Consider the following 12,426-nt stretch of genomic DNA (forward strand, 5'->3'; position numbering starts at 1 on the left):
AGGACAATAAACAAAAGTGCTAGGTGGGAGACACCCCACCATGGTAAAATCCTTTCATTTTTTTCTTTCTTTTGTACATATTGGTAGAACTAGTTTAATTTCATGTTTAGATTAGTTGGTTGAGTTTAATTCGTATTTTTTCATGTTAAATAAGGTTTTAGGGTGTTTTGGTAGTTGTTTGGAGGTTTGGAATGCTTGGATTGGTGCAAAAACATAGCAAAAATTTTTGAAAAAAAACAGAGCACCATCCACGCGTACGCACACTGCGTGCGTACGCGTGCATCAAGCGTTTTGGACCATCCACGCGGGCGCGCCATGCACGCGTACGTGTGGATTGAGAAGTTCCACCTTCCATACCTTGACCCGAGAGTTAGGCCTGCACTGTGCGAAAATTGTGCCTCTGGCACAAACACCACTTGTGCGCACGCGCACATGATGCGTACGCGCCACTCTCGAAATAAGCCATCGACGCGTGCGCGCTATGCGTGCGTACGCGTGGATGTCCTTTCTTCCATCTATTTCTCTTCTTCTCCTCTTTCCATTTCTTTCCTTCTCCTTTCTTCTTCCCTTCTTCTACCCCTCATTCAACACTTCCAAACACCATGGATAACCATTTATTTTAGTTAGTTTTAGTTTGGTTTTCATTTTATTTTCTCTCTTTTCATTACAAGTGTTGGATCATTGACTTTGTTTACTCCACATTGTTGCCTTCTTATTGCCTAAATGCTATTTTAGCATGAATGTTTTTCGATAATCTTTGTTGGACTATTTAATTGAGGTTATATTTTACTACTTGGTTTTGAATTTTTCATGCTTACCTTTTAAAAATACCAAGTGATGAGAATTGCATTTGAACTTGTAACTCTTTTGAATTGCATGTTGTAGCTAGCCATCATGTGATTTGAATCTTTTTCCTCGATTAGGCAACCTCTTGATGGATGATGTTGTGCATTTATCTTAATGCATTGTGTTTCATGATCATATGCATCCATATACTTTAGCTTGAATGCTTTCATGCTTCTTTAATGCTTGTCCTACCTTACAAGTTTACTTAGAGTATCTCAAGCACACTAGGATAAGTGAAGTGCATGCTTCTTTTGTGACATACCTTTTTATGCTAATGTGTGTTCTAAACCCCGTAATTTAGAATTCACACACCTAATATTTCTTAATGTCACACTAATTCACTCACTCAATCCTAGTGATTTACCTCACTCCAACAAAGTATGCTTCCTTGCTTTTATATCTTCTCATCTTATGGTGTTATATTTTTGTTTTTCATAAACAATGCACCACAAGCAAACATGGAAGCAAGACTGAGAACACACAGCAACTCGGAGAGTCGCCGTACCCCCTTACTCATCTTTGAGTGCACCGAGGACGGTGCAAACTTTTAAGTGTGGGGAGGTCATCCGACCGGTCGGCGATTTTGGGTGACAAAATTCTAATCCCAACACTTTTGCATTTCATTTTAAGATTTTAGGATTTTTACTTGCATTTTCTTAATTTTGCATATGTATACACAATAAGCTTATCAAAATAATGAAATTTTTCAAGGATTTCTATCTATAGGGCACCAATTGATTTGAGTGAAAAATTTTCATTAAACTTGCTTGAATTATATATCTTGAGGATCATGTTTTTGAGCTAAGAACACAAGCAAGTGAGATTTGAGCCTAATGGTGTGGTTACATCTTATAACCACTTATTTTCCTTCTTGTGTGCATTATTCTCTTTCTATGATTGTAATCTTTGATTTATTTGATCCTTTATATCCATTATTTTGTGTATTTATGCATTTATATGATTGAGGCCATCATTTCATTTAACTCACTTACCCAATTAGCCTTACCTTTTATATTCCTTTGTTAGCCAATTTGAGCCTATGATTAACCCACTTCGTTCTTATTTTAGCACATTACAAGCCTAAAGCGAAAAACAATACAAGTCCTTAATTTGGATCTTTGATTAGCTTAGGCTAGTGTGTGTGAGTATCATTCAAGTGTGGGAATCTTAGAACATTGGGTGAATAAAAAGGTAGTTTTGTATTTTTATTGAAATTATTGGGAATTGGGTACATGCTCATGTATTGATCAAATGTAAAACCTTATGCATTGAAGTTCTTGTATATAGAAAGAAAAAATGAGAAAAACAAAAGAAAAAGAAAAGAAAAAAAAACAATATGGGAAAGAAAAAAAATATAGAAAAAGAAAGAAAAAGAAGAAAAAGAAGGAAATAAAAACGGAATAAAATGCCCCAAAGCAAAGTGTAGCTCAATAAAATCAATGCATAAATGTTGTGAAATGAAAAGGGATGCATGAGTATGTGAAAAAGTGAAAAATGGGTAGTTAGGTTAGAACTTAATTGTATAGGATGTCATAGGTTAGGTGGGAAGTTTAAGCTTATCAAAGATTCAAATTTCAAGCTCACTTAACCATATATGCATCATACCTTGACCCTAGCCCCATTACAACCTAAAGAAAAAACCTCATGATAGATGTATGCATGCATGAAATATATGTTGATTGTTAGAAGAAGAACAAATCTTGGAAAGCATGATTAGGGGAGAATTGAGTGAATCAACCCTAAACACTTGAGCGGATAGAGTGCAAACACTACCGGTGAGGGTTTGATGCTCAATTACATGTTTCCACCTATGATCATCTCTTCTCATGCAAGTTTGTAAAAATATTTAATAACTCAATTCAATTTTGGATTAGACTTGCTAGTCCTTAGCCCTAGTGCATATATGCTTCTTGGGAATTGATTTATTTTGACCAAGCAATTGCATTCATTTAGATAGTTGCATATAGGTAGATTGCATTTAGTTAGTTTCCATTGAATAAACATTTTTAGGACTTAAAATAGCTAAATCTAATTCTCCTTGATTCCATTAGATGCCTTGATATGTTTGTTAAGTTGTTTAAGGTTTAGGAGGCAAAGATTGGATCAAGGGAATGAAGAAAGAAGCATGAAAAGTTGGAGAACTCATGAAGAAATGAAAGAACCGGAAAGCTGTCAAGCCGACCTCTTCACACTTAAACGACCATAACTTGAGCTACAGAGGTCCAAATGATGCGGTTCCAGTTGGTTTAGAAAGCTAACATCCGGGGCTTCGAAACGATATAAGATTTGCCATAGTTGCTACACGTATGGTGGCGCGCACGCGCATAGTACGTGCACACGCCGTTGCTGCCACCTGGTTCACTTAAAGCAAAACGTGGCCAGCGATTTTAGAAGCCTTGTGGGCCCAATCCAACTCATTTCTGATGCTATTTAAGCCAAGGATTGAAGGGGGAATGAACATACTTTCATGCTTTACATGTTAGTTACCATTAGTTTAGTTTAGTTTTAGAAGTAGTTTCTAGAGAGAGAAGCTCTCACTTCTCTCTAGGATTAGAATTAGGATTAGGTTTAGTTCTTAGATCTAGATTTTAATTCATCTTCTTCTACTTCTATCTTCTCAATTCCTTATTGTTACATTCATTCTTCTTCCATTCTTTTATTGTAATTTCCTTTATGTTGTTCTTATACTTTGTTGTAGATCTACTATTGTTCCTTCCATTTTCTTTCAATTCAATAAGAGGTAATTCATAACAATTGTTCTTCTTTGCTTTTCTATTATTGATCTCTTGCCTTTGTAGTTAGATCTCTCTTTAATTCTTGCAATTTATATTGTTTACTTTTATTGCCTTTTATGTGTTTGTTGAAATGCCTCTTCTAGATATAGTATAGATTTTGTTCCTCTTGGCCTAGGTAAAGTAATTAGTGACACTTGAGTTATCTAATTCCTTTGTTGATTGATAATTGGAGAGATTGCTAATTGGTTTGGAGTGCACTAAAGCTAGTCTTTCCTTGGGAGTTGGCTAGGACTTGTGGCTCAAGTCAATTCATCCACTTGACTTTCCTTTATTTAGTAAGGGTTAACTAAGTGGTTGCAATGAACAATTCTCATCACAATTGAGAAGGATAACTAGGATAGGACTTCTAATTTTCATACCTTGCCAAGAGCCTTTTATAGTTGTTAGTTTATTTTCATTGCCATTTACTTTCATGCCTCTTATCCAAAACCCCAAAACAACTCAAACCAATAACAAGACACTTTATTGTAATTCCTAGGGAGAATGACCCGAGGTTTAAATACTTCGGTTATTAATTTTAGGGGTTTGTACTAGTGACAAACAATCTTTTGTATGAAAGGATTTTTGATTGGTTTGGAAACTATACTTGCAACGAGAATTCATTTATGAAATTCTATACTGTCAAAAATCTAATCATCAGAGCATCAATTTCAATAACTCCCTTCCTTTGAGGCGTCCCATTACTCACAGAATTCCTCTCAGAAGTGTATATGAACTGGTTATTTGTAACCATGTCAATGAGTTCTTGAGCTTCTGCAGGCATTTTCTTTAGGTGAATGGATCCACCTGCAGAATGGTCCAGTGACATCTTAGAGAACTCAGATAGACCATAATAAATATATCTAGAATAGTCCACTCTGAAAGCATGTTAGAAGGACACCTTTTGGTCATCTGCTTGTATCTTTCCCAAGCTTCATAGAGGGATTTACCATCTTTTTGTTTGAAAGTCTGAACATCCACTCTAAGCTTGCTTAACTTTTGAGGAGGAAAGAACTTAGCCAAGAAGGCCACGACCAGCTTATCCCATGAGTCCAGGCTATCTTTAGGCTGTGAGTCCAACCATGTTCTAGCTTTGTCTCTTACAGCAAAAGGGAAAAGCATGAGCCTGTAGACTTCAGGATCTACTCCATTAGTCTTAACAGTCTCACAGATCTGCAAGAACTCAGTTAAAAACTGGTAAGGATCTTCTGATGGAAGTCCATGGAACTTGCAATTCTATTGCATTAGAGCAACCAGTTAAGGTTTCAGCTCAAAATTGTTTGCTCTAATGGTAGGGATTGAGATGCTTCTTCCATCAAACTTGGAAGTAGGTGTAGTATAATCACCAAGCATCCTCCTTGTATTATTATTTTCGGCTGCCATCTCCTCTTCCTTTTCAAAAATTTCTGTAAGGTTGTCTCTGGATTGTTGTATTTTAGCTTCTCTTAGTTTCCTCTTCAGAGTCATTTCAGGTTCAGGATCTGCTTCAACAAGAATGTTCTTCTCGTTGCTCCTGCTCATATGAAAAAGAAGGGAATAGAAAATAATAATAGGGATCCTCTTTACCACAGTAGAGAGATACCTTTATGTTAGTTGAAGAAGAAAGGAATAGAAGAAGGAAAAGGTAAGAATCCAAACACAAGGGTGAAGATAGAGTTTGAATTCTTGAGATGAAAAGAAGTGTGAGTAAATAAATAAATAAATAAATAAATAGAATAAGATGAGGGAGAGAGAATTTCGAAAATAAATTTTGAAAAAGAGTTAGTGATTTTCGAAAATTAAGAGAGAAAAAATAATTAAAATTAAAATTTAAAATAATTAATTAATTTAAAAAAAAGAATTTTAAAAAGGAGGGAGAAATTTTTGAAAATTAGAGTGGGAAAAGTAGTTAGGTGGTTTTGAAAAAGATAAGAAACAAACAAAAAGTCAATTAGTTAGTTGAAAAAGATTTAAAAATTAATTTTAAAAAAGATAAGAAGTTAGAAAAGATATTTTGAAATCAAATTTTTGAAAAAGATATTATTTGAAAAGATATGATTAAAAAGATATTTTGAAAAATATTTTATTTTTTAAATTAAAATTGATTACTTGACTAACAAGAAACTAAAAGATATGATTCTAGAATTTAAAGATTGAACCTTTCTTAACAAGAAAGTAACAACTTCAAATTTTTGAATCAATCACATTAATTGTTAGCAAAGTTTTGAAAACTTGAAATAAAATTAAGAAGAGAATTTTTAAAAAATGTTTTCAAATTTTCGAAAATCATAAGAAAAATGAAAAAGATTTGACTTTTGAAAAAGTTTTTGAAAAGATAAGATTTTTAAAATTGAAAATTTGACTTGACTTATAAAAAACAACTAATTTAAAAATTTTTTTGACTAAGTCAACTCAAATTTTCGAAATTTTGAGAGAAATAAGGAAAATATATTTTTTTATTTTTGAATTTTTAATGATGAGAGAGAAAAACAACGAAAATGACTCAGTATGAAAATTATGAATCAAAACACATGATGCATGCAAGAACACTATAAATGTCAAGATGAACACCAAGAACATTTTGAATGTCAAGATGAACATCAAGACTTATTTTTGAAAGATTTTCAAGAAAAGAAAACATGCAAGGCACTATGGATTAAAAAATGCATATGAGAAACAACAAAAAGCACAAAACAAGAAAATATCAAGATCAAACAAGAAGACTTACCAAGAACAACTTGAAGATCATGAAGAACACATGCATGAATTTTTGAAAAATGTAAAAATTTTTAAAACATGCAATTGACACCAAACTTAAAACATGACACAGGACTAAAACAAGAATCATAAAATATTTTTGGTTTTTATGATTTTATGATTTTTTTGTATTTTCTTTTATTTTTTTTTTGAAAAACATATAGGAAAAAGGAAGTAATGAATTCAAAGTCCTCAATCAAAATTCCAGGAATCATACCAGGTTAGTCTAAAGCTTGATGGCCAGCCAAGCTTCAGCGTACCATTTTAAAACTCTAGAATTCATTTTTAAAAACTCTGAAGGATTTTTTCGAAAACAGAGGGAGAGAATTTTTTGAAAGATTTTTGAAAAATTTTTTGATAATAAATGAAAAAAAAATTACCTAATCTGAGCAACAAGATGAACCGTCAGTTGTCCAAACTCGAACAATCCCCGGCAACGGCGCCAAAAACTTGGTGCATGAAATTGTGATCTCTAATAATGGCATTCAACTTGGTATGCGCATCTACTAACTCAGCACTTTCTTTACAACTTTGCACAACTAACCAGCAAGTGCACTGGGTCGTCCAAGTAATAAACCTTACGTGAGTAAGGGTCGATCCCATGGAGATTGTTGGTATGAAGCAAGCTATGGTCATCTTGTAAATCTCAGTTAGGCGGATAATAAATGGTTATGTAGTTTTCGAATAATAACAATAAATAAACAGAAAATAAAGATAGAAATACTTATGTAAATCATTGGTGAGAATTTCAGATAAGTGTATGGAGATGCTTTGTCCTTGTTGGATCTCTGCTTTCCTACTGCCTTCCTTCAATCCTTCTTACTCCTTTCCATGGTGGTGCACGAAATTGTGATCATCCATTGATTCTCTTGCGTTTGTCATCACGCCTAACAATCGTGAGTTTGAAACTCGTCACAGTCATTCAATCCCTGAATCCTACTCGGAATACCACAGACAAGGTTTAGACTTTCCGGATTCTCATGAATGCCGCCATCAATTCTAGCTTATACCACGAAGATTCTGATTAAGGAATCCAAGAAATATGCGCCCGGTCTAAGGTAGAACGGAAGTGGTTGTCAGTCACGCGTTCATAGGTGAGAATGATGATGAGTGTCACGAATCATCACATTCGTCATGTTAAAATGCAACGAGTATCTTAGAATAGGAATAAACTGAATTGAATAGAAAATAGTAGTAGTTGCATTAAAACTCGAGGTACAGCAGAGCTCCACACCCTTTATCTATGGTGTGTAGAAACTCCACCGTTGAAAATACATAAGTGATCAAGGTTCAGACATGGCCGAATGGCCAGCCCCCAAAGTCTAAGAACCAAACGTCCAAAGATGGATCTAAGATAAAAGACGAAAACCAAGATGTCTCATACAATAATAATATGTCCTATTTATACTAGACTAGCTACTAGGGTTTATAGAAGTAAGTAATTGATGTAGAAATCCACTTCCGGGGCCCACTTGGTGTGTGCTTGGACTGAGCTTGAGCTTTACACGTGCAGAGGCTTCTTTTGGAGTTGAACGCCAAGTTGTAACGTGTTTTTGGCGTTCAACTCTGGTTCATGACGTGTTTCTGGCATTTGACTCTAGAATGCAGCATGGAACTGGCGTTGAGCGCCAGTTTGCATCGTCTAATCTCGAATAAAGTATGAACTATTATATATTGCTGAAAAGCTCTGGATGTCGACTTAACGCCGTTGAGAGCGTGCCATTTGGAGTTCTGTAGCTCCAGAAAATCTATTTCAAGTGCAGGGAGGTCAGATTCTAACAACATCAGCAGTCCTTTGTCAGCCCTCTATCAGAGTTTTGCTTAGGTCCCTTAATTTCAGCCAGAAAATACCTGAAATAACAAAAAAATACACAAAATCATAGTAAAGTCCAGAAATGTGAATTTAGCATAAAAACTAATGAAAATGTCCCTAAAAATAGCTAGATCCTATATATATATAAGTACATCAGTATTAAAAACAATACATAAAAATCTTATCATAAAAAATTGAACATTATTTTTTAAGAAGCAGATTATTATAAACCAAGCAAAGAAATATACATGACAACATTTTTGTTCTTAAAAACACATGCAACTTCAACCTGATCTTTTATTTTTTATAAATTTTTTAATCTATATTGAGAGATACAAATTTATTTCCCAAAATTAATAGATACATTTAAATGCTAGATTATTAATATTTATTTTCTATTATGATGTTCTTATTAGATAAAATATATAACACAGAGATAAAATTATTCTACTCGTCTAATCTTTATCTAAAAAGGAAGAAAGGCAGGAAGATTTATCTCCTTCCATATAATGAATACTTAATATAAGTATTTGGAATCATTTTATTAATGTAAGTATCTAATATTCTTGTTCATGTAGCTTTAGATGCAGCTAATGTAGGGGATTCTCGAACACCTTAGCAGTAATGATACTTAAAATAAGGGATTTTCAAATGGAACTCTTTTTTATTTTTAAAATAGAATCATTCTCATCATTTCTGCCAAAATAGCCATCAACTTGGCATCACAAGCTTTCCCAATAATTTCCAATATATTTGAAAATATTGCATTTCAAATAAAAAGAGAAAGAAGCAGAGAATATAAGGATAAACCAGAAGATAAGAAAATATTAATGTCATTTTAGATTTTTCTATCACTAATCTAACATTTTTAATATTATTGAAGTCAATGTACTGAAATTCCTAAATTCAACAAATACAACATTTTTAATCCATAATCTTATCTATCCAATACTAAATGTTACTAAATGTTATAAACAACCAACAATAACATATCATATCTTGCTACATGCTACATAGATAAATCAATGAACTAGACCACCAAAAGTATAGTGTTTGATCAATGTCAATCTAGCCCATTGCACTGCATTTTAATGTAATGATGACTAGGAGAAAACACCCCACCTAGGAATGATAACTTTAGATTTAGATGGTTGTTCAATTATTACATAAATTTATGCAACAGCTACTACCTTTTCACAAATCTCCAACTTATCAAACTTTGAGTACACTCTGTTTATACAAGAAAGTTGCTTTTCTAAAATGCATTTCTATAAATTTAGATTTGGCACAGGTTGAAGGAGAATCACACTCCAGCAAGCATGAATAGAACTCTTATTGAAAGATTTGGCTTAAATAAAACTAAAATAACATCAAAAAGCATGAACACCACCAAAATCAGCAATACTTTAAATATAGAATTTAAAGTTTGAACAGCAGCTTACATCTATTCAGTTCCTCATAAGTTAGTCACCTGCAAACAGCAATCCAAATAAGCATCAAGTTGAAAAATATTTAATATGAAACAAAACAGGAATGGAGAGACCATAATAATGGAGAAATAAATATAAAAATAAATACCAAATATTTGGAAAAACAAATAATTAAAAATTTTGGAGAACCAAGTAGGGAAACAAGAGCCCTGAAAGAGAAACAAGACAATGGAATTTAGAAGTTCAGTAACAGTAATAGAAAAAATATCTAGTTCTTGTGAGCTCGATTGCGAGAGAGAAGATGCGTAAGAGAAAATTGAGAAGGACCAAAGTAGGAGGAGCGATGGCGGCAATAGAGAGAAGGAGCAACAGCGGCACGGTAGCAGCGGAACAACGGCGGCGTGAACGTGAGGAGCAACAGCCATACGACAGCAATAGAGTGTGACGGTGGCGCAACCGCAACGGAGTACGGTTGAAAATGGTGTAAATTTAGGGTAAAACGAGGATTGGTGATGAAACGGGGAATTTGGGGGAATTGTGTTTCTGAACTTTGGACGCGGGAAGTGGACGCAGGTATATGTGTTTTTAGTGATAAAAATCGACGGCATATTTGTCGATTTCAATTTAAAAAAAAGCAACACCGGAAGCTTCTATTTCATACATTAAATCTACACTATTTATTTGATTTTAGAAAGCGGTCTAGACCGTTTAAATTTATCGACAGTAATCGTTGTTGATATTTTAAATAATAAAATAGATGCCATGTTCGTCGATTTTAAAATAAAAGTATTTTTTATCCCTAGTTCGTTGAAAATGTGACGATAATAGGGTGAAGGTTAATGCATCATAAAAATATCGACGACCTGGCTGTCAATTTTAATATTTTATTTTTAATTATTTTTTGATAATATCGACAACTAGCTGTCAAAAAATATCGACGACAGAAATAACCATTTAATTTTTGTGTTGGAAAAAACGCTTTTTCTTATAGTGAAATAAATCCATATACAATTAAACTAGATTAATAATATATCAATCATTTATGAATATGTATTAAAACCATAATAAAATTTTATATATACCTTTAATTGTCTTACATTATTAACCTTTCCTTTTTTCTTTTTTATCATTGCATTTAGCATCTTTAAGATTTTTTGTCTCTAACTTCATTTGTCCATGCTACCCTTGAATTCATCAATAGCAATGTACAGACATTAGAAGAACACATCTATTCTATTATATAAAAATCGAATGTCTGCACTTAATGATGAAGCTGACGTGGCATGCTTTAGAGAGTGTTTCCCGATTTAATTTATTTGATTTGATTTGATTATATATTTAAATATTATAATTAATATAATTTAGATAATTTATTATCATTTATATTACTTAATTAATTATACTACATTAATTATAATTCGTTCTATTAGTGAATTAATCTTCTTATTTATAAAGTCTAAAGTAAAATAAAAGTTTAAAATAAAATAAATAAATTGTTATTTATTCTAATTAAATTTGTTTATCCACTACATATCAATTAACATTAATTTATAATACATTAATTTATAATCCTTTGACTTAAAAAAAATGAAAGCCCAGCGGCCGGTTTGGACCGGACCGGTATACATTCGGTTTGCCTAATGCGATGTCGTTTCGGGGGGAGGAATAACGCGTTAGTGCGTTACTGATTGTTGGTCTCCCTCTTCTCTTTTCTTACTTTCAGTCATTTCTTCATTCAAAGAAAACAAAAAGGAAAAATCCTAGCTAGCCTCCACCGCCGCCGAACGGAGTGACCGGTTGCCGCCGTCCGTGGCTGTCCGAGGAGTCTTTCTTTGTACTGTCGGTGTTTTCCAAGTCAGATCCCCTATTTGATGTCTTCTTCATCACTCGGCGCCCATCCTCCATCGGATTCTTCCTGCTGCTCGTGGTCGTCTTGTCGCCGTCGTCTCGGCGTCATTATCTCGAAGGTCAGTGACTTTGGTGTGCACCTGTTCTTCGATTTTCATTTTATTCTCTGAATCTCTGTTCTGAAATCAACAATTTATTGAATGATTATTATAGGGTTTTGTGTTTTGTTGAAATCTTTGAACGATTATTTGATTTATGAGTTCTGGCTCTGTTGTACTGATGCTGCTTTGTGTGTTTTGTGTTTTGTGTTTTAGATTACACGGAACAAAAAAAACCAATTACTTGGAACACTTGCACACAAACATGCCCAGTCCTAACAGTAGCTTCCTAATGAATCCTTGGTTGGGTCCTTCCCCTGTTCTCAGAACCTTGGCTGTAATCATGGTAAGTCTCTAAACTATTTAATTAATGTATGTAATTTAAAACCCTAATCTCAAATTGCATGCGACCCATATGTAATTAATTTTATCATACAATTGATCCTATTTTTGATACGTCTTTTCACATAATTTTTTTTGTTTTTTCTAAATCTTATATATTATATATTTTTATTTTGTCTAAATCTTATATATATTTTTTATTTGTCTTATGTTGCAATATTTTTTTTGGAGTCAATAAAAATCAATTCCTCAGATTTTAAATTATAGAAAATATGATACTATCCTCTCAACACAATCTTTGGTCATATATGGAAGGTACTGATAACAAACCTTTTGGAAATTATATCAGATTAGGAAACAAAAAATTGGTGCTATATATCAAATTTAATTCTCATAACGCCTTTAGTCTGTACCTTTTGAAATTAAAATAGCCTATGATTCTAAATTTTCTACATCAAATACAAATTAATTTAATAAAAAATGAGAATACGTAGGAGTACAGACAGAACTTGAAAAAGATATTTGAAGAGGCAAAAAAA

General features: G+C 33.1%; 1 non-coding gene across 1 annotated transcript; it reads left to right on the plus strand.

Moving 5' to 3' along the window:
* Window positions 1-4,502: 4,502 nt before the first annotated feature.
* Window positions 4,503-4,610, plus strand: LOC127743572 (small nucleolar RNA R71). The gene has a single exon (XR_008004957.1). It is a non-coding gene; the product is annotated as a small nucleolar RNA R71 (small nucleolar RNA).
* Window positions 4,611-12,426: the final 7,816 nt, after the last annotated feature.

Source organism: Arachis duranensis, chromosome 10 (genome assembly GCF_000817695.3).
Source record: "Arachis duranensis cultivar V14167 chromosome 10, aradu.V14167.gnm2.J7QH, whole genome shotgun sequence".
NCBI classification, from domain to species: domain Eukaryota; kingdom Viridiplantae; phylum Streptophyta; class Magnoliopsida; order Fabales; family Fabaceae; genus Arachis; species Arachis duranensis.